General features: G+C 38.0%; 1 long non-coding RNA gene across 17 annotated transcripts in view; it reads right to left on the bottom strand.

The window, feature by feature from the left end:
* LOC144317066 (uncharacterized) overlaps nt 1–14,447 on the bottom strand; it is a 571,155-nt gene that overhangs the window by 530,214 nt on the left and 26,494 nt on the right. For all 17 annotated transcript variants that reach the window (XR_013382942.1, XR_013382935.1, XR_013382937.1 and 14 more), the window contains exon 2: nt 11,525–11,679. This is a non-coding gene — a long non-coding RNA (uncharacterized LOC144317066). The remainder of the gene's footprint in view (nt 1–11,524; nt 11,680–14,447) is intronic.

Below are 14,447 nucleotides of genomic sequence, written 5' to 3'. Positions count from 1 at the left end.
TCTTGGTTTTTCCTCCTCTCACCAGTCTCTTCCCCCTAATCTAGCTTACACAATGCTACCAAAATAATCTTCCTAAAATATAAATCTGATCATGGCATGCACCTGGCTAAAATCCCCTTATAATACCTAAAAGCCTTCAGGGTAACATGCCAAATACTAGGCTTGTATTCATGTCAACCACTTGTCTTAAACTCCATCCCTATCGAAGCAGTTCCCTACCTACCATGCTCTCTTACACACACCTCCAAGACTTCACTCAAGCAGTTCCCTCTGTCTAGGAAGCCCTTGCTACCTTGATTCCCCAAACTAATGTCTTCATCCTTCAGAATTCAGATCAAGTGTCAATCTCTCCAGGAGCATGCCCTAACTCTTCTGTCTGTATTAGATGCCTCTTTGGGCTTTCAAAACACTCCACACATAGTTTTAGTACATCATTTATCACCCTGAATGGTAATTTTCTGTTGACTCATTCATCTCCCCACTTAGACTGAAAACTCCTTGAAGGCTTGGATGTATCTCATTCACGTTTGAATTTCTGCTGCCTGGCACAGTGTTTGGATATATATCTGTTGTTAAATAAATCAACAAATGAACATAGGAATAAATAAATCATGATTTGTTGTTTCCATATCCACTGTTTTGATTCTCACTTTAGTCCCATGAAATTAAATGTACAGATACCAGAGTCTCTATATGCTGATAGGAAGACAAAAAGGGTATCTGCCACAAGATTATGTCACCAGTATATCAAGGACCCAAGTTTCTTTTTTTTAAAGATTTTTTTAAAGTAATCTCTATACCCAGCTTGGGGCTAAAATTCATAACCCTGAGATCAAGAATTGCATGGTCTACCAACTGAGCCAGCCAGGTGCTTCCAAGGATCTAAGTGTCAGATTAGGTCCCTCTGGCTTCAAATGCATATTTATAATGGTAATATTCAAGGATGCCTTAGCAGCTCCTTGGCACAGAAATTTAGTCACCTCATGGATCAAATTGCCTAAAACTTGTTCTGTGCCCTATGAAGTACTTGGTTATTAACGTCAATCTACCTGAATTATTCTGAATCTTTTCTTAACTCATCCCTAGTCGGTATCCCTATGTCAGTTCTATCTGCAAGTGGCTAGCTCAGGTGATCACAGCACAGTGCCAAGGAGAGAAGAACTCTTAAGTTTAGGACATGTCTATGAAGCTAGGTTGGATTAATTCATTCAAAACCACATACATCTTCCTAACTCATACTAACTTCCTAGCAAACAAAGAATCCTATGCTGACAGAGACTAGTTGAGATAATGTGAATTGATCCTGGCAGATCCAGAAATTAGCTCATTGAACCCTACATTTTAAAGCAAGTAAGAAAATGAAGCAATTCTAGTAGCCAATTACTCTGCATATCCAGGAAGATAGTGTTAGTAAAGCAAAAAGAGAGCTTCAGCTTTTGAAAATATTTTAACTTCTAACATCTGTTCATGACTGTTGCAAAGGAAATTAATGTTATCCTCATGCTTTTAAGTCCTCAGTATCACCCACTAACACCATTTTTCCCCTCTCTCTTTGCTTAACTTTTTTGTAAACTGGTAGGAATCTACACACTGCATTTACTGACTGATTGAAAGGAAATTCTAGAACATTTCCAAAATAAAAGCTATAGTTATAACAACTCCTATTTATAGAGAATCTACTCTGTACCAGGCACTGTGGTAGAGGCTAAATGTTGACTCATTTATGAACCCAAAAACCACAGAAGGAAGCATTATTTATCCCCCTTTAAATATGGGTGACAAATGTGCTGAGAGGTTATATGGCTTTCTCAATACCCCAAGTCTGCTAAGTAAAAGAATCTGACTTTGACCTAGTGTATCTAATTCTAAAAACCATGCTTTATGCTACTGCATCACTATGGCACATAGCAAGTACTCAATATTTCCGTGTAAATAAGCCAACTGTAGGTAAACCTGTTTTTACCCTAAGATGTTGAGGTTATTCATAAAAATGAAGCTTACTTGACACTGGATTTGACTGTCTGAAATAACTTTGTTAAGGAATGTACTTTAGGGGTTTGGGTTTTTTATTTTTGGAATGTACTTTAAGGTTTAATCACATTACTTGCACCTCAGTGGCCAGTGCACCCCTGAATGTTTAATTATGCTACTAGTTTTATACCTAATCAATCTTTTTCATTAAAATCCAGTGAAGCAGACAACTGAGATAATTACTGCAGAATCATCTTAATTAAAAATTTTAGCTTCTAATTAAGAGTCATTGTTTATCTCATCAGGAAACAGTTAGGATTCATGACAGGGTTGCCCAATTCATTAAAATTTTTAGCCCTATTTGAGGTTGGACATAGCATATGATACTCCTACCTATGTGAGCATTTGTGTTTACACATGCACATATGTTCAAGTATACTTAGGAGTGTTCTAACTGTATCAGAGGAAAATAGTTAATAAAAAGCATGAACTCCAATGGAAATTCTGTCAGTGAAACCCTTAATCCAGTATTTATGTCTCAGCTAATTACAAAATGTTCAAAAGTGAATTATTTATACCTCCATTGCTAGTTGAATACATAATTATATTTACAACCGAACAAAAGCTGCCCTAAAACTTCTTCTCACAAGTTATGAATTTAAACAAGGACTGTTGAACATCCACTCAAGTCTCAGCAGCATAAAGAAATAATTATTATTTCCCTAGACTCCCATTTCTGGAAAATTTCTTTTCACCATGAGAATAGTGCAGACAGGACTTCAGAAGTAAGTCACAGTCTCCTTGGAGTGTAGGAAACTCCATCCAATCAGATGGTAAATATAGCCATGATACCTTATCCCTCGAGAAACCCAGCTTCATTACTCACTGCAGCTGCACTGAAGCCTCCATGTGAACATGCATTGTTGTGTAATTCATAATCAAACACTGGAAAATGCTTTAAGTCACTATCCTTTGCTTTGACAGTACAAGATCATTCTTAAAATTTCACAAAGGTGATTCATGAATCCATTGCTCTATTAAACTTGGGTCAAACTCATCACTGGAATTGGCTTAAGCATAATTTAAATTTATGAATATAAACCACACTAAAAGTTCCTATGTGGAACTGTTTGGAAGCCAAATGGCTTCCATCAGCCATGACAATGGCAAGCATGGCCTCACACAAAATCAAAGTTGACAACAGGCAGTCAAATATTTTAAGCTTACCTGGGAAAATCCCACTCAATTTTTCAAGCTAGCAGTTAGCTGACATTAAAGGTATTGGGGGGGGTCGTAGAAGCAAAAAATAAACTTCAATTCATCGTCTATAACAGAAGTTTGAAAATGATCCTCTGAGGAGGGAAAATGTAGGAATTTGGGGATGTGACAACCTTTCCCCTCTCCTCCCAACAACCAAGTGCTTTCTTTCTCTCCCTACAATATCCATTGCCTTCCCACCCCAAGAATAGCAGACACTACAGCTTTCTAACGAAGTAAGCAAGTACCTGCTTCACACTTACTCTTGGACAATGGACATAGGATGATCCATAAGTGCTCAGCATCTTCCTGAGTGACTTTTAAAATCATTTCAAATTGGAAAGAAAACTAGGATCGAAGGATAAAAATTCAAAAATTTCCTTGAAGAAATCTTGGAAGTAATTACTGCTCTCAGCATGAGAAAAAAAAAAAAAAAAAGGATGGAGGTAGAAGAGAATTATAGTCTAGGTGGGGGACTTTTCCCCCAAAGTCACTAAACACATCTGACTATATTATACCAGGCTCCTTTGGTATGAAGCTTTATTTCTTGGATATAAAACAGACAGAAAGTATAAGATTAAATATGCACACAAGCCAGAATTCCAAATGAACAACAGCACTCAGATTTTTACACACATTCAAAGGTGCATTTTCTTCTGGGAACAATTTGTACATAGTTCCAGATGTTTTGCCTTCCAGAAAACAACAAACATTACTTAGTATCCATTTTGCCAGTATAAGCAATGGGCACTTTAAAACCTGTCTGCTGCACCATGGCCCACTATTATTACAGCCAATGCCTCACCTGGACTTGCACTGTATATTGATGCTGAAAGAATCCGTTCAGATAAATTATTGACTGGCAGCAGATAAGCTGATAAGGAGAGAGCATCATTATTTTGCAAAATGGTCAATGCAGGGTGCTGTAAAATAAAAATATAACCAAGGAATGCTTCACGAACGTAGCACATTTTATGGCAAAGGGGCTGATGAATAATGTGCCTCTGGAGACCATGCACTCTTCTTTCCCTGCACTGATTGTGACATGCAGGACAATGTTATGTTGCTGGAAGTGTCCAGCCATCAGGGTTAATTGGCTTATAAATTCTTTAGGCAGCAGAATACTGATGGCCTGATAAATGGATTATTAAAATAAAGGAGCACAAGGGCATCACAAGGAAGATTCTCAGAAAGGTGTTGAGGCTTCTAATTCCTGACTCAGTTGTTATGGAAGGATAAGAATAACTATCATTAGAGCCACCATTTCTTGAGTACTTACTATGTGCCAAGCCCTGGATTTACATACTAAAATGGCTAATTTTATGCCTCAACTTGACTGGATCATAAGATCCCCAGATATTTAGCTAAGCATTATTTCTAGGTGTGTCTGTAAGGTGCTGTATATTACTCAGTGCTCATCATAAGTGTATTCCTTAATCCCTATCAGCTATTTCACCCATGCCTCCATCCATCTTCTCTTTGGTAAACCATCAGTTTGTTGCTGGCGAAGCAATTTGCATTTGAATTAGTGGACTCAGTAAAGCAAATTGCCCTCTCCTGTATGGGTGAGCATCATCCAATCCACTGAGGGCCTCAATAAACCAAGAAGGTGCAACACCCAAAAAATAGATAATTTAAAAATGGGTAGAAGACATGAATGGACATTTCTCCAAAGAAGACATCCAGATGGCTGAAAGGCACATGGAAAGATGCTCAACATCACTCATCATCGGGGAAATGCCAATCAAAACTACAATGAGATATCACCTTACACCTAAATGGCTAAAAAACACAAGAAACAACAGGTGTTAGTGAAGATGTAGAGAAAAAGGAACCTTGTGCACTATTGGTGGACATGCAAACTGGTGCAGCCACTGGAAAACAGTATGGAGATTCCTTACAAGGCTAAAAATAGAACTACCCTATGATCTAATAATCATTCTACTGGGTATTTACCCAAAAAATAAAACACTAATTCAAAGAGATACATGCAGCTCTATGTTTGCAGCAGCATTATTATTATAGCCAAGATATGGAAGCAGCCCAAGTGTCCATGTATTGATTGATGAATGGATAAAAAGGATATGGTATATATATACAATGGAATATTATTCAGTCATAACAAGGAATGAAATCGGGCAGCCCCGGTGGCGCAGCAGTTTAGCGCCGCCTGCAGCCCGGGGTGTGATCCTGGAGACCCGGGATCGAGTCCCACATCAGGCTTGTTGCATGGAGCCTGCTTCTCCCTCTGCCTGTGTCTCTGCCTCTCTCTCTCTCTCTCTCTCTCTCTCTCTCTGTCTCTATGAATAAATAAATAAAAATTCTAAAAAAAAAAAAACAAGGAATGAAATCTTGCCATTTGCAATGGCATGGATGGAGCTAGAGAGTATAATGCTAAGTGAAATAAGTCAGCCAGAGAAAGACAAATTCCATATGATTTCACTCACAAATGAACAAAGGAAAAAGAGAGAGAGAAACCAAGAAAGAGCCTCTTACTATAGAGAACAAACTGATGATTACCAAAGGGGAGGTGGATGGAGGCATGGGTGAAATAGCTGATAGGGATTAAGGAATACACTTATGATGAGCACTGAGCAACATACAGAATTGTTGAATCACTATATTGTACAACTTAAACTAATATAACACTGCATGTGAACTATACTGGAATTAAAATTAAAAACTTGTTTAAAAAATAGATGAAGAAGTTGGAAAAAGAATTTCACCCTTCCTCCCTGGTTGCTTGAGCTGTAACATAAATCTTCTCTTGGCCTCAATGTTCCTGGCTCTTAAGCCTTGGGAATTGTGCTGAATTATATTCCTGGCTTTCCTGGTTCTCTAGTTTGCAGATGGTAGATCATGGGATTTCTCAGCCTCTGTAATTGCTTGAGCTAATCCCTTACTATGTGTTTCTTCCTAGATATATCCTATTGGTTCTATATTTCTAGAAAACCCTAATACACACATATCCTCTTATTTAATCTATGAGGAACTCCTGTAAAAAAGATATAATTATTCCCATTTTATAGGCAAAACCCATATTCTTAACCACTTTGCTCCACTAAGTTTAATCTTCAGAATCTCTTGGAATATAAAATTCCAGGTTTTTTAGAAGGCAGGAGTTTATAATTGCCAATACAGATGCTTAAAAAAAACTATTGGGGTGCCTGGGTGGCTTAGCTGGTTAGATATCTGACTCTTGATTTCAACTCAGGTCATGATCTCAGGGTCATGAGATCAAACCTATATCATGCTCTGTGCTCAGCAGGGAGTCTGCTTGAGATTCTCTCTCTCTCCACTTCTCTCTTTGCCCCTCTCCCCACTCATGCTCTCTTTCTCTCTCTCTAAAATAAATAAATAAATCTTAAAAAATATTAAGAAAAAAAAAACAGGAGGCACTTAATTCCATTTTTTACAATAACCCAATAGAAAAAAATCAATTCATAGAATAAATTCCACTAACTTAGGCTGAAATGCAACACAAATTCACAAATTGTGAATTTCACATTCTACTTTTAGCACCATTTATGCTGGCAAGCATGAGTTGATCAAATATTTTTCAAAGCATTTCATAGATAACATAAAAACAACACAAAGCACATGTAATGGAAACACAAAATAAGTTATTAATTTTTGTAAATATTATATTTCCCTACCTGCACCCAATAGTGAAACAATTTCACCCAATAGTGAAACAAACCCAATTTATTTAAAAGAAAATAGAGACCTTCGACCAACATGGTGTAAGTCTCATGTTCACAAAAATGGTAAAATAACCCTAGAGAACTAGGCAATTTGTAACAATTTCGTAACTTCTTATTTACTAGAGATAAGATGGATAGATGGATGGATGGATAGATGCATAGGTAGATAGATGAGCAATTTAAACGAAAGAATTTTCGTTTAAAAGCAATCAGAATTTTAGACCCTTAAAATTTACCTATTCCTCAAACACAACTTAGCCCCTACAGGACAAAGCAGACAATATTTAGTTTCATAGTTTCCTATAGCTGCTGTATCAAATTACCACATAAAAACAAACCAAATGCATTATCTTATAATTCTGGAGATCAGAGGTCCCAAATGGGTTCTGTGAACTAAATTCCAAGTGTTGGCAGAGCTGCATTCTTTCTAGAGGCTCTGGAAGAGAGTCCACTTCCTTGCCTTCCTCAACTTACAGAGGCTGCCTTCATTCCTTGCCTCATGGCCCCTTCCACTATCTTTGGAGAACATCACCTCAACTTGTGTTTCCAACATCACATCTCCTTTTCTAACTCTGACACCTTTTTCTTATAAGAATTTATATGATTACATTGGGTCTACCACGGTAATCTGGGCTATTCTTCCCACCCCAAGATCCTTAACCCTATCAAAAAGTTCCTTTGCCATGTAAGGTAACATAGTCACAAAGTCTGAGGATTGAGACTTGGACACCTCTGGGGAGCCATGACTGTCTACCACAAACTCTCTGTTAGACAACTATCACAGCTCACTGGGGTAAGGAGGGGAGCCAGGACCTGGCTTTATCTAAGGAACTAACTGATTACTAATCATAAAGGCGGTCAAAGGAAATTAGACCAAAGGGATCATCCCCAGAACTTCTCTTATATATTTACTGCATTTGATAATCCCATCCAGTTTCTCTTAAATACCATTCACACACCAAGGATTCCAAAATTACCTCTACTGATCAGATTCTATAACCAACTACCTACTCAACACACCCACTTGGATGTCTAGTAGGCACCTCTGACTCAATACATCTAAAAATTGAGCTCCTCACTCCCCCTCTCTCAAACCTGCTTCTCTTACAGACTTCCCTACCTCCATTAAGAGCACATTTCTCCTTTCAATGTTCAGGCCAAAAACTTAAAGTTATCTTTTATTAACTCTTTGTTACTTTCATAGCCTGCATCCAATCCATCAGCAAATCCTTTCAGGATTCCATTCAAAAATGTATCCAGAGTCCTGTATCTTCTCATCTCCACACCCTGATCCAAGCCACCACTGGTCACCTTCTTTTTACCCTTTCCCCCTATGGTATATTATCAACACAGCAACCAGCATGGTCTTGATAAAACCAAGATGCCCCCTTCAGAACTGAACTACTTGCTATGCCAGCAGCCTGGACCATTGGCTGTCAATGGCTTACACCTGAGTCTCCTCTTGGACTTGCCCTCAGCTAATAGGAAGCTCAAGTTTCAACTTTCCTTTAAGGTAGAAACAAAGACTGAGCAAGGTAGAGATGAATACAAAAGCTCCACACCTTTTCCTCAATGTGAGCCCTGACAGCTGCAGGGCTCCCTGTGGATCAGGAAAGGCTTCTGTTGCAACTGTTTCAGCTCCTCCCCCAGCCAGTCCTGTTCCCCAACTCCCTCCAAAGTGTTGCTTCTGAGATTTCCAAAATAAATCTACTACATGCAACTAAGCATCTCAGAGCCTGTTTCCAGGAGAACTGGACTTAAGACACTAAATCAAGATCACATCACTTCTCTGGTCAAAAACTTCCAATTACTTTTCATTTCATATAAAACGCAGTGTCGAAAGGGAATAAAGGGGAAAGGAGAAAAAAATGAGTGGGAAATATCAGAGAGGGAGACAGAACATAAGAGACTCCTAACTCTGGGAAACGAACTAAGGGTGGTGGAAAGGGAGGTGGGTGGGGAGTGGGGGCGACTGGGCGATGGGCACTGAGGGGGGCAATTGATGGGATGAGCACTGGGTGTTATTCTATATGTTGGCAAATTGAACACCAATAAAAAATAAATTTATATTAAAAACAACAACAACAACAACAAAAACGCGTGTCCTTAAATGGCCTAAATGTCTTAAATGAAATGGCCTTATCACCTCATCTCCTACTACTCTTGTCCCTACTACACTAGCCAACCACATGCCAAGCACACTCCTTCCATTAGCTGTTCCCTTTTTTGGAACGCTCTTCCTCCTATATCCACATTGTTTACTCGCCTTTTTCAAGTCTTTACTGAAATGACACTTTGCCAGAGAAGCCTTTCTTGATCATCCTATGACACTAGAATTGCCCTGCACTCCCACACTCCATACCCTACGTTGTTTTTCTCCATAGCACTCACTCAACCATATGCTATAATACACAGTTTGTCATGTGTATTAACTTGCTTATCCCACTATGAAGGATTTTGAGCATGTGTCTCTTCTCTGCTACATCCCCTATGCTCCAAACAGTGCCTGATACATAGTAGGTCCTCAGAATACTTGTTGAATGAATGGATGAGGGCCAACTCTATACTAGACATCTCCCTGGGCTTATTTGCATATATTATCTCATTTCATACTTACAACAACCCCAAGAGAGAAATATTATGATACCATTTTTCAAATGAGAAAACAGTCTCTGATAATCACACCAGAATATCACATACAGAAGTGATAAAGCGGAGATGTGAACCCCTGTTAGTCTAAACACCAAGCCACATTCTTTCCAGGATACTAGGTACTCAGGTACGTACTTTGAGCACATAAGGATGTGACTCATTCAGAGAACGTGTCCCACTGCAGTTACGTTACTCTCTTCCCAAACAAATCTCAACCGAAAAGACAATTCTAAAAAACAATTTCATTGTATAAAATGTCCATGTGTTGACTGTTACTGTAGATGTTCTACAAAATATCTAAAATCCCTAGCTTTGTAGTAACTGCTGTCGTATATGCCTACAGAAGATTAGTTAACATGCACCATAACTTCTTGCACACACGGGAAACCTTCCCCAAAGCTCATTATATTGTTAGTGGTGTTTGGAACAGTAGGGGGCGGACAAGAGGTACATGTGTTGATAGAAAACAAAAGTCTGGGTTTTATATCTGAGTTAATGGAAAAAAATAACTCCGTTTCTCCCACTTAGCAAAAGAAAGCTTTATAAAGGAAGTTGGATTACATGAGCTTTCTGAACTCCAGAGAGGAGGAAGTTTGGCAAGTTGACACCATGGTCTTATTCAGTGCTCAACACCCATTAACTTCAGAGAAAGCTTCTAGTCTGGCTCAGCTGGGCAGGATGCAATGCAAATGGGAAATGAGCCTGACCCCATCACAGAAACCTTTAGCTCCATACACATGTGGGTCTGATGGAATCCACTGACATAAAAGGAAGGTGAGAAAGCTCTAAATTGGCTTTTACCATCTAAGGATGTTCACACACAAAGCGTGCATTGTACCCACTAATGAAAGACATGTGCTAGAGTGGTTACACATTGCAACTGAATGAAAACTAATGACATGAAACAGCCACAGTGCCTCTAGACTGACCCCTGTAAAACCTCAGGCCCGACGTGTAACAGGCAGAGCTAAACCAATTTATCACTGAATTATGCATCATTTAATAAAGACTGGTGTGACTCAACCTGCCACAAAAGCTGGAAGCTTGAGGAAATGGCCTCCAAAGTCCCCTTGTCCTTTTCCCAAGCTCATCTTTAACCCTTCAGTGACTGATGGACTGATTGAAGTAAAAGTTCAAACTTTTATAAACTATACTAAACAACCTTCGGCTAGTCTGACCTTGTGGTTCCTAGGGTCACTTACTTGAAAATTACTCCTCTGGCAGAGTTAACTCCTGTTTCTGTAATTCAATGGAGTGTGAATTAAGTGGAAAGGAGGTGTTCTTTTTTTTGAACCACCACTGGCATCTTGAAACCCTAGGTCAAAGTATGTTTCCATATGCCAAAAGCCAGTGTTGATTTTACCAGTGGCACTGACAGAGTCATTATCAAAATATACTTTAATTTAAATAAAAATAAATCCTATCAGTTTTTAGGCTCTGCCCCATAGCTTTACATTTTCAAGAGAAAAAAAAAAAAGCCTGCTAACTCTTACATCATTGTCATAGAAACAGAAAAATCAATGCATTACAGGAAGATGTTTCAATAGGAGCAAATCATGCAGGGCTGAGAATAGGGACATCCACATCAATTTTAGACCACTGGAGATAAATGATTTTAGCAAAAATTCAGCTGAAGTCAAGGAAATCATAGCAATTTCTACCATCAGTCCCATACGGAGGCTTTTTAGTAATAGTCAAAGAATATAGTTAGAAAAAAAAAATATAGTTAGATATGCTTTAGAAAGTTAAGAAACCTCCCAGAATCTTTCTTTATTTCTCTTTTCAGTATACAATCATTTTTTATGAGAATAAATTTGTACCACTGTAGGAATATTTAGGTGCCTTGAAGTCTTATAAGGCTTTTTTTCTTGACAATGTACCAAAGATCATGTTTCTCTTTAACTGAACCAAAAAAGAGGATGAAGCCAAAATGCACTTACTATTAAGTTCAGCAGCCATAGATTATGTTGAAGACTGTAGCACTTGTAATGCTCCTTCACCTGGGAAGACACTCTATTAAAAGTCTTCCCATTGTGCTTTTGCATTTCATTCCTTCTTTTTCTTCCACCAAGGTAATGAAAAGCATCAAGAGTCTCTGAAATATTGGATAAAGAAAATCAAAAGGAGCATTCACAGCCCAGAAAACTGTTACTAATCATTAAGAGTTTGTTACTAACTTTTATTTTTCTTGAAGTACTTTATCATTTAAGATGTTTTCAACCAGAAAAAAATATCTGGGATGTGAGACAGAAACTATTATAAGTGCTTTACATGTATTAACTCAATTTGTACTCAGAATAATGTGATAATAAAGACCCTATTATAATCCCCATCTTATAACCGAAGAAATCAAGGCACAGAGAGGTAAAGTAATTTACCCAAAGTCAACAGCTATCAGTGATGGAGACCAGATTCAAGTCAAGGCAGCCATATTCCAGAGCCCATGCACTTATTCGTGTCATATTATCTTTAGAAAGATAGTGAGAACAACGTGAAGCTTCCATTTTAATAATTAACAAAAAATATATTCAGTCTCTGTGTACCCTTAGTAGGGTCCCAAAAGGTGAGATTTCACATCTCAGTGAATTTCTCTCATGTGAAATAATATGGATCTTCAATTCATTTTAAAATTTCATACAAAATATAAGGCATTCTTTTTCTAGGGTAAAGGTGGTTAATTTCTGTTAAGAAGATTAAAACATCATAATGAGAAGAGCCAGGATGAGATGTTCACTCTTTTAGCTTCATTATTTTTAGGGTTTATTTTCATGTTTCAAAATCACATCAGAGAGTCTCAAAGCAGATGGCCCCAAAGCAGGTTTTGACTATCTCCAATCCAACCATATTTGGGAGGTAAGCAACATACAGATTAGAAGTCTTACAAACAGAAAAGGCAGGTTCTTCTGCAAAAATTAAGTAAATCCCAAGCTAATCATTTTAAAATTCAAAGGTCTACATTAAAAAAAAACAGCAAAAAAAGAAACAAAATAAAATTTGGCAAGAATATGGATCCTCTCTCTCCAGTCTGCTCCACTTCATATGATTCATCACAAGCTTTCCCTTCTCGTTTTTGGAATGCTTGGCCACCCACCAGCTTTGGTTTCCATTTGCCATGATTTGAGAGGACTGTACACATTTTTTAAGTATTCTGATTGTTTAAATGGAAAATTTGAAATCAGTATCTCCAGAAACTCCTGAGAAATCTGAAGGGGGGAGAAAAAAAGCTTAAAATTGACTTCTAAAAACAAGTATTTATAGGAAATCCAGAGTGGAAAAACTAAGTCAAGTCCATCAAACAAATAGAGAGATGATCCCCCTTTACAGTAAATATTACCTTCTTTGAACATTTTACCCTCTATTACTACTACAATTAATGAAACAAATGCATTTGTGTGTGTGTGTGTGTGTGTGTGCACTCACACACACATTCTTTCCTTTTCAAAAGATTTGCCTTTAGCAAAGATTTTTAGGTCCATGTCTAGAACAAGGACCTATTGAAGGTCTTAGATCCTGAGGGAGCTAGGTGGGTGGCCACTGGCTTGGCTTCTGTTTGGTGTCTGAGGATGATCCAGAAGTGATACCAAAGGATCCACCTTTCTCCACAGTGCTGGAAGCCTGTGGCGGTCTATTCTTTATTTACCTTCTTCTGATCAAGTGTGGTGCTTTGCACCTTACAGGAGATTGATTACTGTTGACTGGTTTATATTGTCTGGCAGAGTTAGAGGGAAATTTGAAAGTTAATGAACAATTTAATTCTCCAGAGGATGTCTGAATCATCTGGAGGATTTTGGTAGTGTAGACATGACAGCCTTTGAACACAGCTGTGATATAAGTAATTTCAAGTTAACACCGACGATACCGTAGAGCCGTTTCTTATCACCCAAATCACTCTAGAATGAATCCTGACAATGATCAGCAATGATACATCGTGGGTGGCATGCCAATAGAAGCCCAAGAGCTAACAGTTCTCTGATAGGCATGATTTAAAGATAGACCATTATGGCCTTCAACTACCCATAAAGATCCATTTTATAAAATATTATTATTATTTAATTATGAATGTGGCAGTAGGCTCCAGGTTTTTATGTATGCCCTGAAGCTATCACTAAAATATTTCAGATAATATAAAAGCATGTACCTGTGTAAATGCTAATAATAATAATAATACCATGGCAGAGCAGAGCAGAAAGTTAAAAAAAATAGAGCAGAACTGTGTGTGGGGGCTCTGGTAATTGGAAGAGTCAATGGCCATATGATTCAAGAAAATAGTCTCCCTCGAGAAGGAGACTGATTGTCCTGCATTTATACAGCAGCTAACCAACACTAAGCACACTTTCCTTTGCATATTATTGGTGCCAGCCCGATGAGGCAGAAAATTGCATCGTGTCATTTAATTTCCCAATCTTTGTTTTCATTGTATTAATCTTTTGGCTTTGCTTCACTTTATAATTTGAAGGCTCAGCAAGAAGCAAACCAAATGGAAATTCAGCTTACTTTCATGTCTAGCTGAATGTGTTTGGTGCAGTTTCCAAAAGTTTAATTCTACGTAATACTGTCCATGAATAATAATAGGCTGCTTCTGCATGCAGACTTATTAGTGTTTATTAAGGGCTGCCTTAAAGTTTCTGGGAAATGTGCCCAAAAGTCAGTCACCAAAACATGATTAACAAATTGGTTACAGAAGGAGAACAGATAATTTTTAAAAACAGAAGTATATCGTCCTGTCAAGAAGTAAGAAATAAAACCCTCAAAACTGGATTTAACCTAAGTGAGCTTTATCTTTCTTTCTTTCTTCCCTCTTTCTTCATCTTCCTTCCTTCTTCCCTTTCTGCTGTTCCAATAAAGAAAATAAAAGGAAATAAA

The sequence above is a fragment of the Canis aureus genome, chromosome 7, assembly GCF_053574225.1.
Source record: "Canis aureus isolate CA01 chromosome 7, VMU_Caureus_v.1.0, whole genome shotgun sequence".
NCBI lineage: Eukaryota > Metazoa > Chordata > Mammalia > Carnivora > Canidae > Canis > Canis aureus.
Note: the sequence above shows the minus strand (reverse complement) of the source record. Positions and strands in the feature narration are given on the sequence as shown.